Here is a 10,770-nt window from a genome sequence, read left to right as displayed (position 1 = left end):
AATTACACAGGAGGTAAATGCTAGTATAATTATGTATTTTTGTTTGCAGATGTAAAGGTTGCTGTCCAAACAACTTTCTGTGGGTTGCAGCGTCAATTAAGACATATCAAAACTGATGCACAAATCTGAAATCAAAATGTGGTTTTGGCTCATGTATTGGCTACCAATTATATGAAAGAAAATGCTATATCTGTGACTCATCAGTCATACAAGCCCCCTGGGTGCAAAATTACTCTCCAATATCCATTATTCTTGACAGGAGGGGTGAAAGTGTTCCTGCTTCCTACTATAACTATTTCCTAGGGGATTTGTGGACCTTTGGAAGACACACTCAATAAAGTTATAAATAAAGATATCACAACTGCAGGTTACAGCAGATAAATAAAAGTTTTTTTCGGCATTTAAGCAGTTTTAAATGTACCAAATGTAAAAACATATGAGCTTCAGAAGCTTTACCAGTTCAAAGATTCCTTCACTATAAGATCTGACTATAGAAATGTTATCTTGTACGTGCTTCCTTCAGTACCTCTTATGCCTTATGCTTAATTTAACACATTCCCATTGTATGATCTCTAACACTGAACATCTGTGCCTGTATCAGGTTCATTTCATTTCATCTTTATTTAATTGACTCTGTGTGGCGCGGTCTAACCTGCAGCGTCAGCTCAGGTCATTTACATGTTTGTGGAGCTCTGGTGGTGATGTGAAGGCTCTGTGAGAGGGATTTTATTTTCACACAAGCTTGAAAACTGACAATAGGACAGAACTTTTTCACCAACCTGTCTCCTGGAATTTATATTTGCTAATAAATTTTGAAGGTGGTGTAATTGCTACCAGCAAATATGTTCATTCAGATACATTTCATAAACGTTTCCTCGTTACGTTGATAAAATAATAATTTGTGAGGAACTATGGTCCCAAAACTGTATTGTGGAATTTTTTGTGAGAGTTGTTTTCACAGCAGTACATTTTGACTTGTCATAACAGGAAGGACACAGTTGTAACATTAATTATGTCTCTTCTCTATTTATTTGTCCCACTAACCCCTGTCAGTGAGCCAGCATGTGGAAAAACCAGAGCCCAGAAACAGGTACACATGAATGGAATTTATTGATCACAATTGTTAATATTATTAAATAAATACAAATGTGTTTTCCTTCTATGACATGTCAAATGTCTGCAGTGAACAAAATATCTATTAAACATCTCTGCTGGAATTGAGACCTGTGTATTGATTACTACAGGATACTCTATTCATTATTATACTATACAAGTCCATAAATATATAAGCTTTCACAATGTTTAGGCCATAACACAACCTCTTGTTCCTATTTTAATATGTAAACAGTGTATCATTGTCTCATTATTAATGTTTTATATCATTATATTACATTTACATTTTTATCAAACTGGATCTGAAAGTCTTTAACACAGTATAGTGAGTGTATCTATTGCAGCCTCAGGGTATCGTCAGTCTTGCTTTATATAAAGTGAGATTCATATGTACAGTTGATTTGACCCAGTTACGGGGAAACGCCCCAACTATTTGTAAAACAGTAACAAATGTATCCTGATCCCTTTGAAACCCGCCAGAAGAGCCAAAACTAATTATCCTTGAATGCAGCAGATCATTAGCACAGCCAGCCAGACTCCACTCATCGTCCTCAGAGACAAATCTCATATCATACACCATCGACCTCTGTGAGCTGCATGAACACAAAGCCTTTGCTATTTTACTGTGTTTATTGTAGCTAAACGCATCCATTCCCATAGTAAATGAATCTACCAGCCAGTCAATGGAGGGCCCTCAGTGGACCAAAGAGACACTGGCAGGGATATTTAGCTCATCCTCGCATAACAATCTGTCTGAGCTGATGTCTGACACGGGAAATAGTGTTTTCTATTTCCTGGCAATGCTGCTTGGTGGATTATTATACGTAATTCTTATGTGCAGCCAATGTCCTCTCCTTCAACTCGTTCACTCTCAATCCTCTGTGTCTCGTACTGGTGCGAAAGCGATCCCCAGACCCGCTGATTGGAAAAATGTAGGTGAAGGAAAAAAGGAACATTCATCTCTACCTCTGAACATCTGCTGCTAAAGAACCTGAGGCACCTAATAAAAGCCAACTCAGCAAAAACTCACAGGGTAAATGAAGGTTAAATCCAATCTGTCACTCATCTGCTGGACCTTATACTGGTGTACTGCAATAAAAGCAAGTGTGGAGGAAGGTCTATCTGCAGGAGACTCCGGCACTGCATGCATCTCATATTTCCTACCAGCTGCTGCATTCACATGTCGGCGGATGTGTATGTGCATCATGGCAGATATATGAAGAGGTCACACTCAAAGTGTACACTAGGAACGGTGCTACCTGACACTGGAGTACGGCTACAGGATCAATACACCTTAAATTACAGGAAGTAGTTGCCTCACATTAAGTGTTAAAGTACAGTGTTTAAGGCACATCAAATTATGTGCATGGCTAGATGCCACTAGGGTTTTCAATTTGGGTGAAATGACCCTTAAAGAATTAATTTCTGTGCTAGATTATGGTAAAACACTGCTGCCCATCCTTCCCATATTGCTCCTTCACTGAAAACTTAGAACCGACACATCCAGCCAGTACTATCACTAAAGCATTAACTCTGAATCCCATTCGACTCTTTTCCTAAGCTAACGTACACAAACTTTTGTTTTCTTTGCATGTGTCAGCGCTTTCAAGAGGCATTTTGGCTGTTTACAGTTAATTACAGTGACATATTCTAGACAATGCCAGTCTTCTACCAGAAGCGGAGATAGTTTTGTGTGACTTGCAAAAACACAGTGATGAATAACATGATTTAGTGAGATTGCTCGGTGGCTGTTTTAAAAAGCTCCCCATAGTCCATCTAAAAATGGGCTGTGCAAGGTGGATGGCACAGAGCCAGACTCTCTCTCTCTCTCTCTCTTACACACACACACACACACACATACTAACACAAATACACAGTCACTGCTACTGTCTCTCTCTGATGGTGCCTTCTTTGCACACATGCAGACAGAGGTGAAGGCCAGGCCAGAGAGTGTGTTTATATCAGAGGCAGAACTTTTACTGCCCTTCTCTCTGCAACTCTCTGCCAAATCTGTAAATTGTTTCAGGTCTGCCCTTTGCCATCTGTTGAAGGATTGGCACATTCAACTCATCTACAGGTGAGGTGGAAAGAGACATGCTTTACACAGTTTGAGAACAGTGGGGTTATTGTTTAAAGTAGGCTCTAATGTCCCAGTTTTTCTGTGCTGCTATGTCACCATTTAGCATGCTGAAGCAAAGCTGAAGGACACTGGAAATATTGCAGTGACGGTTTGTGAACACGATGCAGAAGTCGTAAGGCCCCTGCAGCTTTGGAAGCACATTTAAGGAAATTGTAAGTGCGCCTACAGAGAAGCAGAATGAGTTTCTCCACAGTACAGCCTGAGAAAAGTGTCAGGGGCCCAATTATCCTCTTATGAATGTTTCCTCTTTGTCAAGGCATGGTGAGAACAAGGAGCCCTGCTGCTCAGAGGGAAAGTGAAGTTTACACCACACCAACATCACAAAACCAGTCTGGATGAACTATGAACAACATATCCTAGTCTAATTTGTCTTCTTGCGCTTGGAGCGCTGCAGATGTTGGGTGGATGGTAGGAGGACGGTTAGAGTACAAAATCACTACAAGCCTGGTGGCAAGATGAGTTTTGCTGGAATTACAACAGACAGTCTTGTTTTTAGTGAAGCCAGTTTCCCTCCATGCACACAGATGTTTGTGGGAAAAAGAAGAGAGGAAAAGAGGAAGGGAAGAGAAGAGATAGCTGAGGCTTTTGTCATTGTATTGGATGGAGAGCGTAACATGACACTGATTGTGTCAGGACTGACTGATAATCGAACACTATATTGTGTTATACAGCCAATACTGCACAGGAGATTGAATACATATACATCTACGAACCAACACTAAACATGTGGCTCCAAGACCTTTTTTTTTAAATAATTCATATGTTTGTTCACTGCTGGTGACTTTAGGCTTACATATAACACACATACAGTAGTCCTTTGGAAGAGCAGGCAACAAGAGGCTGAATATAGAGGTGAAGTATACCCTACATTTGATGCATGCACCTCCTCATATAAATGTGACTGCAATTTTAATTGTTATCAGGTGATCAATATTCCACCCTTATGTCACATGATGACACCTTGGCCAGCTTCGAACATAAGATGTAGTTAAAGCTCAGAAAAAGCTAGTAAGTGCACCTTTGAATTTTGATGCACAGACCATCATGTTATGGATGCTGGTGATTTTGTCCAGAGCATCAAGGACCTGAAAAGCTAGTATCCTTTGATGTCAGTACCATTAACCAGAATTCCCACCGAGGGAAGAGGTAAAGATTGTTTGACAGCAGCCAACACAGGACCTCAGACAAGATAAAACCAAACTACTTAAATCAGATTATCTGGCTGCTGGCTGGGCCTTGACACCACTTATGTCATGCACAAATGATTTTTTAACCTCCATCTCCCCCTCTGCAACTGAACTGTACAATGAACATTTTGAGCAATTGCTTCTACCCCACCTGAGACCAGGTATAGGAACATGTACACCATAATACACTGCTCTAACACTGACAGATTCATCCATCACAACAACAATAAAGACCAACAAATGCTGTTCATTAGTATACATTAAGAGAGGGCAAGCTGCTGTTCTTAGACACCCAGAGTCGGTATCAGCTTCTCTTAAAATCCCAGTGAAACAGCAGCATGAGCATGTTTTATAGGAAGATAAAAGAGAGGGATTTTTATATAAAAATACATAAAAAGTGTTTTTGGACACATATTTGGTATGTAAAAAAAAAACAAAAAAACTAATAATTAACACAGGGACGCAGAATTAGAACTTGGAAAATATATTTTTCATTTCACTGTCTTTAAGTCCAAACTCAGCCTTTGTATCAGAAGACGAAACAAATGTTTACTCAAAATTAAACATGTTTAACACGCAATTGTGCATCATTTAACATGATTGAGGGAAATCATTTTACACACATCATTCCAATTTGAGGTGGCAAACAAATCACCAGAACACATAAAAACAACCAACCTGTCCAGATGTGTTACCTGTTACCTTGTCATCCCTCTCCCTATCACAGTTTTACCCTCTTTGCTGCATCAACTCACAGTTTAATCCCATTTGTGATGAGCAAAGTGTCCTATGAGAAAAAACACATGTCCTGTTTTTGGCTCATCCTGCAGGCGATAGCAGATGGTTAACACAGCTGCTGGAAACCTGACGACAGGTAATCACGCTTATAGTGACAGTATGCACCCAATACGTCCTCACCTTGTTGATAGGCATGAAAATAGATAATTCATTGTTAATGAATTGTTAGCTTTGTGGTGTGAAGGTGATAAATGTGTTATAGTAGATAGAGACTTGAACACTTCACTGTTGTCATGCTGTGACAGAGAAGGACAAACAATACAAATGGATGGAAAAATAAAAACAATGTGAATTAGAGTTTCAGAAAATGTTAAATAGGATTTATAAAGATATATAATAATATATATAAATTATATGATTTAATTCCAAACAATTACCATTGCAGACGTCTTATTGACAACAATAAGAGCCCGAAGTGAATATACAGTAGAAAATCCACCCTAAAGCACTGATCCTGTGGATAGTGAGCCAAACATAGATGATGTGATGTCACAATAAGATATTTCTAGCACAACTACAATCGTCCTCTGATGGAGAAAACCTTTCATCTGTCCAAAACATCAGCAGTAGATGTTAGATTTTGGTGTCAGTCCATCAGTATCAGAGAACAATAACTTCTTTATTGGCTCTCCTTTTTTTATACCTTTCAGCAGTCACACAGGGAGATATTCATCTCACAAAAAGCATTGATACTAAATGCAACTCAATGCATTAAAGCTACAAGACACCTTGCAGTTTTAAGAAGGATGTGGTTACAATCAAGTGCCACAGTGTGTATATAGAAGTACTGTGTACCATGGGCTGCGCTATCTCCGTTAGTCTTACAAACAAACAAAAAACAAGCATTAGCTACTGGCAACCCCAGTTATAAGGCAAATGCTTGACAAAACAACGATTAACCCATATCATAGAATTCTATTTAATTTATTGATGAGATCAAGACAAGGTGGGTTTGTGTTTGATGCAAGGGGTTAATGTCAGTCCCCAATACCTACATCATAGGTTTTGATTGATATTTCAGCTTCAGATTTCACCTGGCATCACAAAGGAGGAAACACAAGCAGCCCATTCTGGCCAATCACAGGTCTTGTCGTCTCTATATGTATAGCTGTATAGTTGCCATAGCCTTAGTGTGTAGTAAGTGAAGTGAAGCCTTGGATATTGTCGTGTAAAACACCGTGGGTCTCCACAAATAATGGAAGAATGTCTTTGTCCTGCGTGGCTGCATGCACTATCCTGTGCTGGCCGTTGCCGAGGAAGAATTGATCTGCTTATGATCCATCCATTACATGCAGAGAGACATTTCGGTGGGGAATACAGTAGTATTGTGTGGCTGACATGCTTTTTTGTATTGTTTGCATTGTAAATAATAAATAAAAACAAAACTGTGTTCAAAACAGCAGCTGCCTCTGTTTTATTCCTTTTGGTTCCTGAAGCCTGGTGTATATAAGTTTTTCCCTCACAGGGGGATTTTAATAAGTTCCCAAAATATGCAAAACCCCTTCTCCTACAATATGGTAATTAACCCATTTCCCCAATGCTGTTCTTGAGAGGAGACATTTTATCACAAAAAGGCCTTTTAAGGAGGGAATTGATATATATATTATGCATTCACAGTAAGGGTTTGTGATCAGTCTTGCTGGAACACATGCCGTTTTAACATCCTATACTGTTTATATGTCTCTTGATGTTTGAAGAACTGGGACAGCTCTCCCCACTCCACAAGAGCTGACCAGCAGTACCCGTTTCCACCCATCCATGTTGAAACGAAAAGCTCAGCAAGCACCACAACAGCGTCTTCGCACTGGACGCAAAATACGCAATGGTGTAGTTTTTGGCTCGCACTGGAGACACTACGGCAGGCATAAAGCAAACTTCATACGTCAACCATGCTTTTCATCCATATGAATATTTGCCCAAATTTACTCTAATTGAAGCTTATAGAATGTACAAATTCAAGCAGAATATTACACTACTCTAAAATCAAAAATGAAAAGTACCCCATCATACCAAATTCAAAACATTTGAAACATGGGAGTCTGAGATGCAGCTCACAAAGTTTTATTTTCATTATTAAGTTATTATTGTACATTGCAGTCCATGTACTGTTGTATATATAGAGTTTGTACTTTCACATAATGTATAATGTTGCACTGCTGCTGATCTTGACCAGCTATACATGTCTCCTCCACATAAGGGCAGCACTTTTAAGCGTATTCATATGAAAGTGTCATCCTTCTATTCAACATGTCTGTTCTTCAGTGAAGGGATCTAGTGGAGGAGTTGCTGAGGAAAAGGATGATGAAATGATGAAACACACTCCACACTCGCAGCTCCTAGCTGCCTGGGGCAACTGCAGTCTTGTCTTTTGCAACAAGGTTTACCATCAACTAATTTATCACAATCAAGCAACACTCACATGAAGTTAAATTATTATAATAAGACTAAGCCAAGCATATCTGAATGTAATAAGCACTGCAGCAAAGTGGATAAAAAAAAAAATCAAAAATTAAAATGCTGGTCTCACATTGTAGTGTATAAAATGACAAGATGTTTTATCGTGCTCAAGAATGATTGAAATATGGGGGGTTACACCGCAGAATTAGTTTATGTGTTTATGTAGCTGTTTTGGTGTTTCGATGTAGACAGTGAACTTTGAAAACACAGCCTGTAAATGCTGGGACAGAAAAAAAAATTTAAACCTTATCTTCAGACTTCCTCACCGGTCGAAGCAAGCTGTACAACATCCAAAGCTGAGCTCACATCTCTGAGTTCAAGGATACTGCTGCTACCACAGCAGCATTCACCACCACTGAGGAAACAGATGAAATCAATCATCCCTTATCCTTCAGTAACGTGGTATATCCTAGCTTTGAGTTTTGTCTCCTCTCTCATTCATCTGTCACACAGAATAAATAAAATAACAGCAATAATCACCAAACTAGGTTAGTTACACGTTGTTATCCTAATATGGCTGCTATAAGGTTTAAGCATTTACATTTCTACACATATACAGATAATCAGTAGCTATACTGTATGTGTTTATTGTGTGTGTATTTATGTGCAGTAGCTTTTGAATGCTAGAGGTGCTGAATAAGTGACAGTAAGAGAGCAATATCACATGCTCTGCAAGTGTGTGCTGAGGAGGCAAGTTTCTTTGTGTGTGTGTGTGTCTTTATGCTTGGAGCAAAGTGCTGGGAACTAAGTTCATTTCCAATAAACTGTCTGGTTTATTTCTCTCTCACTTGCCATTTCTCTAGCTCTGTGTAATGAGCCAGACTTCATAAAGTTATGCTCATCGTTATACTGCGCTTACTGCCCGAGTCGGTGTCTGTGTCCCGTCTCCACAGTGTATTTATGTCTCTCTTTCTCCTCTCTCTTTTTAATGTATTCACAGTATCCTTATCATTCCAGGTATCCCAAATAAAAGAGACTATACGCTCTGAGAAAACAGTGATATGTTCCTGTTCCATTTATTAAGTCCCCTATCAGTTTTTTCGCTTTATGTTGGAAATTTAGTTACAGACGATGGATACCATTTGCATCTAGTAAATATGAAGCCACAACCAAAAGCTAGTTAGCTTAGCTTGACATAAAGACTGGAAACAGGTGGAAACAATCCTGGCTCTCCAGAGGTAACACAATCTTACCAGCAACTCTAAAGCTCACTAATTAAAACAACTGAGGGTTATGGGCCTGACTGTGTGTTGGTATTTCCCAAAATGTCGAACTATTCCTTTCATGAGACCTCACAACAGAAAATGTTATGGGTTTAGTCATGTTAGAGACTTTCCTCATCACTTTCAACCTCATCATTAGCAACCACCACCACTGTTGAATGCTGAAGTCAAGATGGAAGTGCATGCAGATGCTGCTCCTCTACAGCAGGCTCTCATTTGCTATATCAGAGTGGATAAGTCAATACAGTAGCTCAACCTGTTACCATTCTTTTGCTGCAGTACTTTACATGCAAACATACATGCAGCATCAGGCTTCAAAGTATCTCTTCAGACAGCTATGACCGACATCAATCATGATCTCTATTCAGGTGACAAACTTGCTTCTCTAGCCTCAGGTATTTTCAAGTTACTGCTTTTGTGGAGAGATATTTGGTCCTTACTTTGGTATTGACCTGGCCAAAAGCTCTACTTCCTATGATCAGTCCTCAGACCCTGTCTGGCTGTAGAATGGGTTAAAAGAGTCTGATCCTCATCAGGTGTCATATGTGTCATAAGTCATTTTTATTTTATGTGATCAAGGTGACACTGATGTATTACTCTGTGGGGAGAGGATTGTCCCTGTAAAATTAATCAAAGCTGAAATGAAGCATGTTAAATGCCTTCCCCTTGATTTGAAAAGCATTCAACGTAGAAATGTTTACATAATATATAGGTTACTCTAGAAGATGACGTGGTTTAAAATGAAAGACTGAGCATGAAACATGTTGGTCACTATGCTTTAGAAAGCCTGAGTATGCACACAGGTGATGGACAGAGAAATCAACGCAGACCGACAGGAGAGTGGCAGCTGAAAAGCACTTAACTGAAATGACATTGGTGCAATATAGCAAATGTATTTGTGAATTTCTGTGCATACTCTTTATATGCACAGTATATAAGTATGTATATGAGTTATGGCCCCACTTCTACACATCTTAAGCTCATGTTGAGAGAAAGCTATAAGCCAAGAGTAAGGTACACTGAACTAATTTGTTTGGGCTGCAGATAATATTGTGAATTTGAGTTTACATGCAAGGCAGGGTTATGAGCTGGAAGTATTATTGATTAGCATTAGGGCTTTGTGGGCTGATAAGCAATGTGTGTTCAGACAGAGAGTTAGGCAAATTTCAGAGGCAGCGCGACTGGATACATGGTCAATTTAGAGATGTGATTAGATGTGAATTCGCTCTGGTGCACAAATTTGCAAACTTGAGCAAAGTATTCACTCCTATCCCAGGGCTTTATGAATCTGCCTACAGAACAGATACTGTGGAAATAACAGAAAAAAAATATTTCTAAAGAGTTCAGTTTCAGGCTGAGTCAAATAGAATACACCAAACACACAGAATACACAGCACAGTGTATGGTGAAATATGTCCTCTGCATTTAATTTTACATACATACGTGCTCAGCAATGGATGTATGCCAGAACCAATGTCTGAAAATAACATTTGATATTTTGGGATAATGAACACATACAAATGGACCAGGGGCCAAATTTGTGTGAATGATGCAAGGGGAAAATTCACTTCACTCTCTTTCTGTACACACCTTTAGTGATTACCATGAACAATTCACAGGCTACTGACAATGTTAACAGTCAGCATTAATGGTCATTTTGAGTCATTTAAGCCTGTAAAGGTGTAGTTAAGGTAGCTCAACCCTAGCAGTTTGTTTAATGTTGTTTTACAGCACCTGTAAAAGACTTTCTATGCATTTGTGATTTTATATTGTCTTAAAGCTTATGTACTGCATACAAGAGTTACAACACTAATATGGCAGCAAACACTTCCTCTGTGTATGTTGTTCTCCA

The sequence above is a fragment of the Morone saxatilis genome, unplaced genomic scaffold, assembly GCF_004916995.1.
Source record: "Morone saxatilis isolate NCDOM2014 unplaced genomic scaffold, NCSU_SB_2.0 Contig19, whole genome shotgun sequence".
NCBI classification, from domain to species: domain Eukaryota; kingdom Metazoa; phylum Chordata; class Actinopteri; family Moronidae; genus Morone; species Morone saxatilis.
This window is presented reverse-complemented; position numbering follows the sequence as displayed.